The 15,592-nt window shown below is 38.5% G+C and overlaps 1 pseudogene; it reads right to left on the reverse strand.

Annotated features, from left to right (window-relative positions):
- Positions 1-326: 326 nt before the first annotated feature.
- LOC127484824 (MKI67 FHA domain-interacting nucleolar phosphoprotein pseudogene) lies at positions 327-1,167 on the reverse strand (annotated as a pseudogene).
- Positions 1,168-15,592: the final 14,425 nt, after the last annotated feature.

Consider the following 15,592-nt stretch of genomic DNA (forward strand, 5'->3'; position numbering starts at 1 on the left):
CTTGAAATAACTCAGAGGAATAAAAAGAAAAGCTTAGTGAGATAAGCCAGTCCCCAGGAGACAAATAGCACATATTTTCTCTGATATGTGGTAGTTAATATAGAATAAAAAGTATAAGAATGGAACTGATATCTCATGATTTGATTATTGTTTATAGCCCTCATCTATATTCCTGTGAAACAGAGGGCTTTCTACTTTGTACTTGGTGGCCATTATAGTTTGTGGTACATTATGATCATAAATTAAATTGAAATTATGTTATTGCGAAAATTAAAAGGAAAAATAAGAGTGAGGATTAGGGGGGAAGTATGGTTATAATTTTTTTCTCATTTTCCAGAAACATTATATGTATATACACTATATATCAGAATCACTGGTTGCTTCTTCTTCTCTGAACATGCAGGTGTTTGAATCTCTTGTGTTTCTACTTTTAGATCAGATATTGGCTGTCTGCAAACTGTTTTATTTTCTTTATCATCATCGTGCATTTCAGGTGCTTCATATTTTTGTCTCTCCAAATATGTTGCTGTAAAAACTGATGTAGGCCCCTGGCTATCCATTCTTACGAGTGTTATGAGTACCTAAAGTCCACTTTTTCTTCTTCTTGGTTATACTACAAGTTTTCTTCTTCTTCCTTAGGTAAAACCTGGCTATTTGCAGACTTCTGGAGATCAGTTCTTGCTACATTTTTCCCTTCTGTAAAGTTAACGAAGGAAAATCATAATCAGTTCATTTTTTAGCTAATTTCTTCATAAGTAGTTTTTCTTCCTTTTTGCATCACCTCCATCTGTAGCTTTTGTAGAAGTGTCTGATTCTGATTATAACGTTTTACTGCTGGATATGATAGCAAGAGTCTTCATCAAAAAGGTCGTTGTTCATTGTTTCTGTAGCTATCTTGACAACCTCCTCAGACTCAACTCCACAAAGGCATAGTCTTTTAGATTTCCAGTCCTTTTGCTTCTGGACAGTCTGAATCTTGTAACAGTGCCAAACTGGGAGAAATATCTGTTGAATCTTGGTTTCATAAAGTGCTGGAGGCAGGTGGCCCACATAGATTACTGTAGGAATAAGGTTTTCTTCCCTCCCTCCCTCCCTCCCTCCCTCTTCCTCCCTTTCCTCGCTCCCTCCCTCCCTTGCTCCCTCCCCGTTTTTTGGCAAAGCATTCATGAAAGAACTGGCTGTTTCAAAAGTATCTCCTTATCTCCCCACAACTACAGCTGCCACATAGTCCAGGTCTTCCCTGCTTTGCCAGCCATGTGGGTGAACGTAGATATGCAAACACATTTTAACTTTGCATACAGGCACCCAGGTGAGGCTTGAAAACTATTTCCACATCCTTCAGAAACTGTTTGTCTTCCTGTGGGTGCAGGCAGAAAGCACCACAGGGTTGCCAGAATACTGTCATGCTGTAAGCAGCAGGCATTACCGGGATTATCTTCTTAATAAAAAAAAATTGTAAAAATCCAAAGGAGGAAAAATGCAAAAATGTGAAGAAATGTTAAGGGAATTATAGAACAACATCAAGAGGCTCAATATATACATTATGAGAGTGTGAAAAGGAAAAGAGAGAAATGACTATGGCTTATTCAAAAAAAAAAAAAAAGCCTAAAACTTCAAATATTTGAAGGAAGTGGAAATCCTGAAACAAGAAATCTAAAGGACACAAAATAAGAACTCAAAGCTGTAGCAAATTGTTATAATTAAATTATCAAATATAAAAAAGTAATAAAGTTTTACTATGATGGTGGTATGTAATTCACTTTCAATTTTAATATGAAATCTAAGGGCAGAAATATTAAAATAAATACAAAGCCATGAAAAGTGGATTAGGAGAGGTAAAGTAAAATATGTAGCAATTTTATTTACCTACCGTAAGTCATTATTCAAGTACAGCTAATTGTCTGCAATAATATCTATTTGATTCTTTGAGTCTGAATTACACGCATTGTATTTGGCTTAATGCTTTTAACACCTTTAATCAGAACATATCCCTCTTCATTTTCTATTTTTTCTTTCTTTATACTACTAAGTCAAACTCAGTTTTATTGCAAGATGTGTCATAATCTAGATGTATTTGCTTCCATGTGATTTTATTGAATTTTTTCTTATCCCTTATTTCCTTTAAATAAGACGTGACCTATTAAGGCTTAATTAGCTCTAAGTTATACTTTTTTGGCAAGAATACATCATAGGTGGTGGTTTACAGTTTGTGTGTTTGTGTTATACCACATCAAGAAGCAGATAATGCCTGGTTTTCCTGAACTTGCTGATGCCAAGTGTTCAGTGGGTTGAGATGATATTAGCATGATCCTTCTATTATGAAATTTCCCATAAATCTTTGATTTATTGATTTCCTCCATTGCTGAATATTTCCTAAATCAATTGTTTCATTAGGGGATCACAACAAAATTGTTTGTTACTAACTGGAAATCTACATAAAGCAAAGTCTTATAAATTAGGGCTCTTTGGTTAACCTAAAAGGCAGTCCATACAGTTAAGTAAGGATTAATGCCTAATCTTTATTTCATAATCCATCTTGAAAGTAAGGTTTTGGATCTCCACAAACAGTGGTAACTAATTTTATTCATTACCATTTTTGAGCATCATTATGACTTTTAATATATTCAATACAATTTCTTACTGTTACTGAATGCCAGTGTGTATTTGTTGTAAGTCTGGTGTGTTTAGCTGAATTAGATACTATAGAAAGTATATAATCTTCTGTATCATAAGGGCAGATCATACATCCTTGTTTATACAGGAAAATTCATTTATTCCTTTTTTCCTGTAATAAATATCAGTGCCACCTCCTGTCTTAATTACAAACTGATTTGGATGATAAATTGTGTGCCCAGTCTATATTATGAAGAATACTATATTAACTCCTTATCTTAATGCTCTACAATATAGATTTAGAAATAGTTTGTAAGGATTAGATAAACCCTGAAAGAGATACATGAAGAGGTAGTTGTATAAAGCTCCTGTGTTTCCAGGTAGATACTCTGCGACCTTCTAACCCCCAGGACTCTCAAGGTTTTTGAGGACTACATAGATTGTATATCACTCCATCAGACAGTGGAAAAGATTTATTGAAACTTTTTCTATGATACTTGCTATTAGAAGTGTTACATTTCTCAAATGCCAGCTATTCATTAAATTCAGTTCCTTTTGTTCTTGCTCTACTGCTAGCCTAATGATCAGTGTGTGCCCATGGAAAGCCAATTCAATTGCCTCAGTGCATAACAAGGGCAAAGATAGGCACAGTGTTCTTTTCTTACAGGCCATTTTCATACTTTATCTTCAGAAAGGGATAAAGTTCAAAACTGAAAAATAACAATTTACAGAATGTTTAAGTTGGTAAGGAGTATTTTACTAAGGTGCTGTATGCTTAAACTTGATTTTAAAATGTTTAGAATTTTTGACATTCTCTAGGAATCTCGAGTTACTTCCATAAAGATTTATAATATACAGTAATGCTAATAGATGTGGAGCAAGGTTGATTTAAGATCTAGATAAGACAGGAAGTTGATTTACTTTGGATTTTGCATCTCTAATGAAAAATTCTCTTTTTTTTAAAAAAGATTTATTTTATTTATTTGAAAGAGTTACAGAGAGAGGGGTCTTCCATCCACTGGTTCATTCCCCAGGTAGCCGCAATGGCCGGAACTGTGCCGATCCGAAGCCAGGAGTCAGGAGCTTCCTTGGGGTCTCCCATGTGGGTTCAGGAGCCCAAGAACCTGGGCCATCTTCTACTGCTATCCCAAGCCATAGCAGAGAGCTGGATTGGAGAGGAGCAGCCCGGACTAGAACTGGCACCCATATGGGATGCTGGGGCTTCAGGCCAGGGCATTAACCCACTGCACCACAGCGCTGGCCCCAAATTTCTCTGTCTTTAAAGATTTATTTTATTTATTTGAAAGGCAGAGTGGCAGTGAGTGAGAGACAAAGATCTTCCATCCACTGGTTCATTCACCAACTTCCAGGTTTAAGCCAGGCTAAACCCAGGAACTCTTTCTAGGTCTTCCATATGGGTAGCAAGGGACTTAAGTACTTGGGCCGTGTTTGACTATTCTCCCAGGTACATTAGCAGGAAGTTGGATTGGAAGTGGGTCAGCTGGTTTGTGAAATTGTGCTTATATGAGATGCCAGCATCTTAGGTAGCTGCTTAATCTGCAGTGCCACAACTCTGCCCCTCCATGAAACATTTCTAAATGAGCCTGTAGCTAAAAATGCATTCTACTAAATTGAACATCACAGAAGGATCACTTTCTGGTGTCATGAGAAGGGAGACAGCATCATGGGATGAGCCAGGAAGATCAGGTGATCTTGAAAGGTGCTAAAATGCATATTCCCATAATTGGGATCTTTTAAAAACAAAGCCAATGGAAGAAAAAGAAAAATACACATTAATTAACAATTCTATTAATTATGCATTCAACAAGTATATGTTAAGGAATTACTATTAATTAAGCATTGTTATTTACACTGGTAATTCAATAGTTAAAATGGCAGCATACATGGACATTATACTCTAATAGGAAGAGACAGAAAATAACAAGTAAAAAGAATGAATAAAGAAGATAGTAAGACTTCTAGTGCTGGCTAAAATAGAACAAGTCACCACAGTTTATTTCCAGAATTGATTACAAGAACTCTGGACAGAATACAAAAAAGAAACTGCCTGGAGGTGTTGAACAGGAAACAATAGCTCACAAGGGATTTTTTTTAACTTAAAAAAATCCTGTTTTTAATCTCCCCACTTTGAATCAAGCGTGAACCTAGTCCCAGAACTGCACTTTGAGTGCACGAAGCAAAACCTCTGAGAAAAACCACATCTTTCTAGTGAGTGGACAGAACACTTTTAAGTCGGAGAGTAGGTGAAGAATCTGTGTGTTTTTTTTCTTCCTCCACCTTTTTTCTCCAGTAGCCTTGTCCTGAGGAAAGTCCAAGAAGCTACACAGCTGCATTAGCACTAAGGAAGACAATATGGGCACCTAAAATCCTGAGACAACCTCTCCCAAAGGCTAGAGGAACCTGGAAAAGAAGTTGCTTGATCTGAAGAGTTAGGACAAATGAATTTGCAGTAGCATGTTAGGCATTAACTAGAGATGTGAAGCTGTAGTTCTGTGTAGAAGTATCATGGTCAAGAGTGACAACATAAAAGAAGAATATATTTAGAGCCTTTGGATTTTATGGCATCAGATAGTATGAAAAGGGAGACAGATTTTTTTTATATCAGCATTATGGCAAAATAGGTCTTTCTGGTGCTCACCTCACCATAGTACCATCAATTTCAACAACTATCAATATGTGAAAATGCCTTCATAAAAGCAAAGGAAGCCAGGTGAGGGATTACAACAACTATATATTTCACTGAAATAAGAAGACATATTGAGATGGTAGGAAGTTTTGTTTTATACTATACACATAACACTCTCACATGTGCACATACACAAATCCCAGGAAACTTGAAGAGAAATACCCTTTGCTTGGGGAAACAAGAAGAAAGGGAGTACCATACATTACTTTGGACCACAATATCATGTCTGTCCCAATAAAACTTAGCACCAGGCAGGCCCCCAAGGGTCCAGACTCTAGTTCAGTACCCATGGTCTGAGCCTCCTGTCCTCCTCTGGCACTAGGCCAGATCCCACAACCACAGACTCTGTGCCTGCCTAGCATACATGATGTGTGGGCTCACTCTACTTCCTGCCTTATCTCAGTGATGCTGGGCTGCCTCTAGTGGCCATGAGCTTTGGGTCTACCCTAACACCATGCCAGCCCCCCAGACTCAGTCACCAGGCCTGCCTTGAGCTCTGTACAATCCCAAGCATAGAATTAGCTATGATGGATACAGGCTTGAAATTTATCTTAATTCTAAGCCAACCCTGTAGCTCTAGCCATCAGATCAGCACAGATTGGCACAGTTCTCTGGCTTGGTCTTTTGGATATAACCTGCAGTACTAGATTAGACTTATAGCCTCCGGATCCATACTTTTCACAGATTCCAGAACAGCCAAGAGATAGGTTGACCCATATAGCCCTGGGTTTTAGGCCTACCCAAGTATTGGTGAGCATCACTATCTTTTTTTTTTTTTTTTCACAGAGTTAAACAGTGTGAGAGAGAGAGACAGAGAGAAAGGTCTTCCTTCCATTGGTTCACCCCCCAAAATGGCTGCTATGGCCGGAGCTATGCTGATGTGAAGCCAGGAGCCAGGTGTTTCCTCCTGGTCTCCCATGCAGGTGCAGGCGCCCAAGCACTTGGGCCATCCTCCACTGCCTTCCCATGCCACAGCAGAGAGCTGGACTGGAAGAGGAGCAGCTAGGACTAGAACCCGGTGCCCATATGGGATGTCTTCACTGCAGGCGGAGGATTAGCCAAGTGAGCCACGGTGCCGGCCCATCACTGTCTTTTTTAAAAAGATTTATTTATTTATTTGAAAGGCAGAGCTATGGAGAGGCAGAGGCGGGGGGGGGGGGGGGAGACAGAGAGAAAGGAGGGAAGGAGGAGAGGGGGAAGTGTTTTCCATCCCCTGGTTCACTCCCCAGATGGCCACAATGACCGGAGTTGTGCCAATCAGAAGTCAGGAGCCTAGAGCTTCTTCCAGGTCTCCCACGTGGGTGCAGGGGCCCAAGGACTTGGGGCCATCTTTTACTGCTTTCCCAGGCCATACCAGAGAGCTGGATTGGAAGAGGAGCAGCTGGGACTGGAACTGGTGCCCATATGGGTTGCTGGCAATGCAGACAGCAGCTTACCCACTACACTACAGTGCTGGCCCCAGCATGACTATCTTAAAGAAATGTCCTGCCTGGTCCTACCCAGTGCCAGGATGGCCTCTGAAACCCCACCTTCCAGACTAACACAGCAGCACAAATCTCAACAAAATTGATAGGCCAGGGCTGTTTTAGTCTACCCAAGGTCAGATCCCATCCTTGCTGAAACCAGCTCAATGTCGGCTCCTATGGACCCAGATTTGAGGACCACCCTGAGGACTCCAGTCAGCTTCCACAGTCCCAGGACACACACCCACTTTCCTAGACGTAGAATCAGGCCAATACCATACATCTAGCTTTCAGGCAAGCCTCTGTGGACCCAGGCCATGTTCCAGGCTAGTCCCCATGACTCCAGGCACCATGTTAGCATTCATGATAGCAGTCTCCAGACTGGCCCCTGAAGAATGAGGTCTAATGCCTGCCCCAGTAACAGGCCAGCCAGGGTATAGGCCAGTTCAAGGGGATTCAGGCTCCAGTGGACCCAACATGCAGGCCTAGAAAAGTAGACCCAAGATCCAGGACAGTCTCTATAGGCAAAGGCCTCAGGATTACCACCAGGGTAATAAATCCCCATGTTTCCAGGACTTAAGCCACATATATGAATTCAGGCTGTAGGCCCTTGCAAGTGTTAGGCCAGCCCCCATGAACTCAGGCTCCAGGCCCATTCCAGGGGACCCAGGTACAAAACACCTCTCAAATTCTGACTGGCATTTGAAAACTGAAGCTGAGGCCTACCACAGAGCAAAGTCAGGCCTTATGGTCTTAGATTTCAGACAAGCCCTCAAGGATACAGGCCCCTGAATTACCCCTACAGATCCAGTGAAAATGTAAACTCAACCAAGTCTAGGCTTGAGGCCCAAACCCACAGAACTAGGACACAGGCTAACTGACCTGCCAACACAAGCACCAGTCCAGCATGATTAAGTGCTCTAGCAGTAGGGCCACACATGGACCATGCCAGATAACCTTCCCAGAATCTTGGAGAAGACTGATTTGTGAAGGGTTTTCATACACACAATCTGTGACAATTAAAATAAATCCGTACTTATTCAAATGTGCAGATACTAAAACTTTCCCACAAGGATCAAGAATAAACAGGAAAACATACCACAACCAATGCAACAAAATATAGCACCAGTATCTCATCTAAATAATTAGATGATGCAAATAAAGTTTTTTCAAGTTAAAAATGGTATAGTACTATAGATCTAATGATCTGCGATTATTTTAAAGTTTGCTGTATATGTATGTATGATCATCTTTTTATTTGATTATAGGTATAGCCCTTGCTTTTAGGATCTTTGTAGATCTTGCCTTTAGGTTTTACTTATTGAACACTTAATTTAGTGGATAAGTAAGTCTTTGAATGTAATGTAAATTAAAAATGTTCAAGCCAGCTCCCTGCGGATGGCCTGGGAAAACAGTGGAAGATGTCACAAGTGCTTGGGCCCCCACACTCACATGGCAGAACCAGAAGATGCTCCTGGCTTCAGATTAGCTCAGCTCCGGCCATTGCGGCCATCTACGGATTGATTCATTGGATGAAAAATCCTTGTCTCTGTCTCTGTCTCTCTGTCTCTCTCTCTCTCTCTGTAACTCTACCTCTTAAATAAATAATCTTTTAAAAATATAATATTTCAAAAACTAAAAAAGGGAGAGAATGAGGAAGTGAATATCATTGTATATTAGAATTGTATTTATTATCTACATTGAATATATTCTTTGTATTAGTATCAAATTAACATGAAAGAGTATCAGGTGGTAAAATTATGAAAGGGGAAACATTGAAACTAATATCATAGAACTATAAAAGAACATAAATGATTACTGTGAGCAATTATTTCCCAAGAAATTGGATAGACTAAAATAAGTGGAAAAATTCCTTTACATATGAAACCTACCTAGACATAATCATGATGAAATAGGAAATCTGAAGAATTAAATAATGAGTAAGCATATTCATTCATATCAAAAGATCAGGCATGATGACTTCACTGATGAATTTTAGTAAATATCTAATGAGTCAAATATTCTCAAAATCTTTCAAAAATGTGAATAAGAGTAAATACTTCTAAAATAATTTCATGAAAACAAAATTACTTGGATACCAACAAAGGACACTATATGAAATGAAAGTCACAAGGAAATATATCTGATGAACATAGATACAAAAATCCTCTACCCCATACTTTTAAGCAGAATTCACCTGCACATTACAAAGGTTGTTCATCATAATCAAGTTGTATTTTTTCCTGGGATAAACAGATGAGCCAATGCATCCAAATGTATAAATACAATTTGCCACATTTAGAACAAAGTAAAAAATTTTTGATCATCTCAATAGATATATTTTAGAAGATTCAACATCCTTGCATGGTTAAAAAACTTACAATAAATTAGGTTTAGAATAAATGTGCCACAACACAATAAAGATCATATATGATAAACTCATAGTTAATATTATATTCAATGGTTAAAAGTTGAAAGCTTTTTCTTTAACATTGGGAACAAGAAAATGTAAAGCTACCTTTTGCAGTGCCATCATCCCATATGGGTGCTGGTTTGAATCCTGGCTGCCCACTTCCAATCCAGTTCCGTGCTAATGTACCTGGGAAAGCAGTGGAGGGTAGCCCAAATGCTTGGGCCTCTGCACCCACATGGGAGACCTGGAAGAAGTTCCTGACACCTTGCTTTGGCCTGGCCTAGCCCTGGCCATTGAGACCATTGCAGGAGTGAACCAGTAGATGAGAGATATTCAGTTTATTTCTCCTCCCCTCTCTCCCTCCCTCCATTCCCTCCCTCCCTCCCTCCCTCCCTCCCCCCCCCGTAATTCTGACTTATAATAAAATGAATACTTTTTGAGATCTACTCAAAAAGCAAAGCAGGAAAATGATAACATTTATAATAGCTACATAAAAATATAATACTCAGGACTACTTGTCCCCAAGGATGTGAAAGACCTGTACACTGAAACTAATAAAATACAGTTGAGTAGATTCAACTGAGTGGTCAAAAGAAAACCTCAACTGAAGTGAAATAATGAATGACTGAGAGGTGAGGAATATTAGCTACAACTTTATAAAAATAGTAAATATTAACCAAGTTTTGGGAAATTTGCCAAGAAAACAGGAGAAATGAGAAACTAGCCTATGGAGAACTTTTTGTAAAAAGAGTGATCAACTGGAAAAACAGATCTAGACAGAGAAAGTGACTAGCTAAAAATTAGATGGTGACAGTCAACGGTAATATTGACTGTTGGTTTTTTTGGTTATCCCTGAAACAAACTATCCAAAGATAATATATTTACTTCTTTAGTCTTCTGCACATTCAAATAAGTAAGCATAGAAGATTTAAGCTAGACCACAGATAGTAACAATATTCTAAAGAAAAAAAAACAATTCAGTGTATATTTATTAACCACCACCTATGCCAAAAGCACTGTTGGAAACCCAAAATAATACAACACTCATCTTCTGCCTTCAAAATGTGCAGACTAGTTTTGTATAGATGAATAAAGTACACACACATAACTCTACTACAAAAAAAAAAAAACAAGTTAATTCCATATCATGTTTCTTACTTAGTCTCTTCTGAATCATTTCTTTCATTATTCTTGTTATCACAGTGAGTTGACTGTTTGTCTCTGCTAATAGACTGTGAGCCCCAGAGAATAAAAGCTATGCTGCATTGTCTCTGGTCGTTTCCTACCCCAACTATCCTCAGTACATACTTGTACACACTAATAATTTATTACATTCTTATAGATATGGTATTAATTGATTTAATAAAAATTTAAATAAACCCAATAATAAAACTGTGTTGATGACCAAATTAATGCAATGTTCTTTAAACATTATTCAGTATGAAAATAAAATTTACTAATAAATAGATTTCTCAGTATACTAACAAGTTATACATATTTTCTAATGAGTAGCCAATCTGTAACTGCAATTTAATATTTTTGACTCCAGTGAAAAAGACATGTTAAAAATTCTTTACATAAATTTATACACCCGCCATATCCCTGTGACATGTGGACAAATGTATTCCCAGTTCCCCTCATTCACTGTAGAAGAATTTTCTAATTAAGTATTTAAGTTGCAAAACATATTAATTTGGAAAGCAGATAATATTTTACTTTTCCATAATAATTTAAGCTTTTAACTGGTTCTAATCAATCACTTCACTTTTCTCACATATCTGTCACATAACATGAATAGATTCTTGTCACTCATACTTTCTTTTGAGCTGACTAGTTGGCATTATCTACACAAAGCAATCAATGAATTCACTGAATTATTTTTTTTCTATTAATGGTCAGTTGAAATGGTGCCACATGGAAATAGACTACAATACAACATCAAATTTATTGAAAATTCATGGTTTTAGGAAGTGATTTGAAATTTACAATCAGGCTCTGTCTTCAAGTATGAAGCAGAATTTACTTAATTTTCCCTATTCTGAGCTAGACATTAAGGAAATTGTAAATATGAAATGGCTTAAAATAAATGACACATGTAAAACAAATACTATCTAAACATTACTGAAATAAAATGATAAAAGGGCTGAAAGAATGAGTTTATTTCAATATATTGACGCAAGTCTTCCCTGTGACTTTTAACTGCTCTGAGACAAAATGTGAAGTTTTCCTAATCCTCTTATACCAGTTTATCTGCCAAACAGCATGCTTACTCATGGCGCTCTCAGATAAGTGAATTTATAGACATGTGTTAGGAGGTGGGCAGGGAAATGGATTTGGAATCATAAGAATTCTGTTTCAGGATGGAATCTGAAGAACAATTTACATAAATGCTTCCTGGTGCTTATAAGAGTTGTTAGTAGTGGAGGAGTGGCAATGTAAGGACAAACTCCAAGGCCTTGGGAGGCAGAAACTCTCCTGAAGGTCACTAGCTGAATGATTGCGGAGAAAGTCAAATACACTTTATGAAGATGCAACGTGGTATGAATGGATCTAGTAATTTTATGAAGCAAAACTAGCAATTCTTTCTGAGGAAGTTATGATAGATATAGCAAAGAAGATTCCCCATTTTCCAAATAAATGTTATATTTAAATGTTCAAATAGAGTTATATTTGATATCCTTGCAGATTTTCATGACTTTGCACTTTACTAAGGTCCAAAAGAGCTATTAGGCTGTTTTAACTCTACTGCCTTTTCTATTTCATATAAAAGAGAACAGGAACTCTCCTATCTACTGGGTCACTTCCAAATGCCTGCAGTGGCCTTGGGCTAGGGACCAGACCAAAGCTGGGGTCCAGGAACTCAATCCAGGTTGGTCATGTGGGTGGCAGGGATCTAAGTACTGGAGTCATGACTTGCTGTTTCTCAGACTGCACATTAGCTAGCTGGGAGCTGAAATCAGGAGTGGGGCCTGATGGAAAGCCAAGACACACTGGCGAAAAAAAATCTAAATGAAAGATCTCTGTGAGTGAGATCCCAGTAGAGAGAATGGGCCATCAAAGAAGGAGGTACCTTTCTCTGAAGGGAGGAAAGAACTTCCACTTTGACTATTATGACCTTGTCTAAATAAGATTGGAGTTGGCCAACTCAAAAGGCTTCCATAGCCTTGTCAGCTCATGACAAGAGCCTAGGGTGATTACTGATGTCATAAATAAGAGTGTCAATTGTTAAATCAACAACAGGAGTCACTGTGCACTTACTCCCCATGTAGGATCTCTGTCCTTAATGTGTTGTCCAATGTGAATTAATGCTATAACTAGTATTGAAACAGTATTTTACACTTTGTGTTTCTGTGTGGGTGCAAACTGTTGAAATCTTTATTTAACATATTCTAAACTGATGTTCTGTATATACAGATATTTGAAAATGAATCTTGATGTGAATGGCATGGGAGAGGGAGCGGAAGATGGGAGGGTTGCAGGTGGGAGGGAAGCTATGGGGTGGGGGACCACTGTAATCCAAAAGCTGTACTTTGGAAATTTGTATTTATTAAATAAAAGTTTAAATAAAAAGAGTGGGGCCTAGAATCAACTCTGGAACTATAATATGGGATGCGAGTGCCTCAAGGGTTGTCTTAAGTGCTAGACCAAATGCCTACCAAAGGAAGACCCATGTTTTTAAAGGAAAGTTAGTAGGAAAAAAAATTTCCATTGTCTGTTACCTATTACTGGATTTCATTTCCTTTCTTCCAATACTCTGAGTCACTTTCCATTTGTAAATGGAACTATGTCAACGAAATTCAATGCAGGTCATGAGCATTTAAATTAAAAGTTAGGATGTCATTTAAGACGCCTGTTTTCCATAATGGAGTGCCTAGATTTGATTCCCTGCTGAAACCTGTACAACACCTCTACAGGGTGAAGAGGGGATGGCACATGGTGAAAGAAAAACAAAGACAAATGATTATAAAAATGTGGGGCCAAGGAGTCGATGTGGTTGGAGGGATCCTCTCCGAGTTAGGAGGAGGACTGCCTCTCTGCCTTGCCGAGCAGCTTTTATTTCTGCAGTTGTCTGCCAGACATTCTTGTTGACATCAGGCCAGGTTACTGTTACTGTTTAGCTAGCAATAGCATTCTCTACATGAGCAGATCTTAACCAGGATGTCACATGATAACCACCAGACCCCAAAAGGGGAAAGGGAGTAGAAAATATGGGTAATGAAGTTGTTGTATTGAGAACAACATCCCTGGAGGTGAAAGGGCCTAGCTCCCTGCTGGCTTTCCAAGCTGCAGTGCCTCAGTTTAGACTGTTCCTATATCTCCCAGTCTTGTTCCACTGCAGTCTTCACAGGGTGACCTTTTCCACCTGGTCTCCAACAATTTCTGGCTTCAGTGTCTAACTCTGGGTTCCTGCTAACACAGACGCTGGGAGATCAGGCTCCAGATTGTGGACCCCATACCTTCGCTGGCATATTGGGGAGAGAATTGGTGGATGAAAGTGCTCTTTGGGGCCGGCACTGTGGCTTAGCAGGTAAAGCCACTGCCTGAAGTGCCAGCATCCTATATGGACATCGGTTCAAGTCCCGGCTGCTCCACTTCCCATCCAGCTCTCTGCTGTGGCCTGGGAAAGCAGTACAAGATGGCCCAAGTCCTTGGGCCCCTGCACCCGCGTTGGAGACCTGGAAGAAGCTCTTGGCTCTTGGCTTCGGATGGGTCCAGATCTGGCCGTTATAGCCATTTGGGGGAGTGAACCAGCCAATGGAAGATTCTCTCTCTCTCTCTGCCTCAACGTCTCTCTCTGTGTAACTCTGACTTTCAAATAAATAAATTTAAAAAAAGAATAAAGTGCTCTTTTTCTGTCAGCTCTCTTGCTCTCTGTCTCATAAATAAAATAAGTAAACAAAATTTAGAGAAGATTTCAGCAAGGGAAATCACTATAGCAACATCATGTTAAATAGCATGATGGGGAATGGCTGTAGCATTCATTGATAATGGTGCTCTTCCTCCTGGATAACACATTTTACCCTAGCCCTTGCAATAATGGTAAAATTCTAGTTACCCAGAGGATAGTTAATAGGACATTTAACCAGATTTGGGGGATTCTAAACATTGAAAAGAAGAGGCAAAGCAAAATAAAACAAACCCCTGGTAGATTGTTCTAGAATATTATCAAATATTTGTTTAAGCTTGCTGGTAATATATACTTTTGCAAAAGGGTGATCAAAGTAGCTATATCTCAAAGTAAAATAGTTATATTAAATCTTCTCTTCAAAAATAAGAATTGCAAAATTTTCCATGAATGAACATTCAGTACCAAACTTGCAAATGATTTGTATTCCAAAAAATAATTTGTAGTAGAATAATTTGCTTCTATTAGAAAATGAGTTCTGAGTTCCAATATTCTATCTGCTTGGTACTTAAGTTTCTAAGATTTGGCCAACAATATACTTTAAATAACTACCGGTAGCAATATTTCAACAATACCTAACTGCCAGTGTGATTTATTTCTATGGGTAAAACCAGTGTGAGTTACAATTTAGGATGTCACAAATGCTTGTGGCCAATTCTGAGAATAACAAATAGCTCAGCTTGACTGGTGCCATGGCTTGTGTAAAATAATGTTGAAAAAAAGCAATATTTGGACATGTAAAATTGGCTAAGAACTTGAAGGGTCTTGAAGGTGAGACCAAAAGATTTTATGTCAAATTCATTTTCTAAAAAGTCTGAACTCTACCCTCTACATGTACATCAAAAACCTTTTCCAAATTTCTGTAAGCAACTGGGAACAACTGTATATATCTCCCAAATACACTGGATGTGTGAGAAACTGCATGCAAGGTGCAAAAATATCTTGCTTAAAATGATGGTGGATAGTATGACAGGAAAGACATGATAACAGCACTAGACTATAAACTTTAGGGAAGCACAATTTTTTTATATCTTATTTTCTACTAAAAATATTTAGCATAATATGTGGCACAAAATCCTATGCAAAAATGAACTTGAAAACTGGCTAGATTTGAGACTGGACAAATGAAGAGGGGAAGAAGAAAAGAGCAAAGAGACATGCCAAAATTCTGAGCCACCATAAATTTGGTTCAGTTGGCAATTTTGGTCTCATTGCTGAGGCTACTTCTATCACTGCTGAGTATAGAATAAATGGTCCTTAACTGAGATTGACAGTCACACCTAGCTTCCATGAAACAAGGTAAATGGCTTGAGCTATCATTTGTCGAAGCTGGCACTTGATGTTCACTAGTCATGATATTCTTGCATGGCAACAATGCATTTTAGTTTCTGTGAATTTAACATAAGGGACTGAACATTTAGCCTATTTGTTAGGACACGCATATGAGTACCTGGGTTTCATTTCTGGGACCAATTTGTCACTTCAGTTCC

This window comes from Oryctolagus cuniculus, chromosome X (genome assembly GCF_964237555.1).
Source record: "Oryctolagus cuniculus chromosome X, mOryCun1.1, whole genome shotgun sequence".
Classification (NCBI taxonomy): domain Eukaryota; kingdom Metazoa; phylum Chordata; class Mammalia; order Lagomorpha; family Leporidae; genus Oryctolagus; species Oryctolagus cuniculus.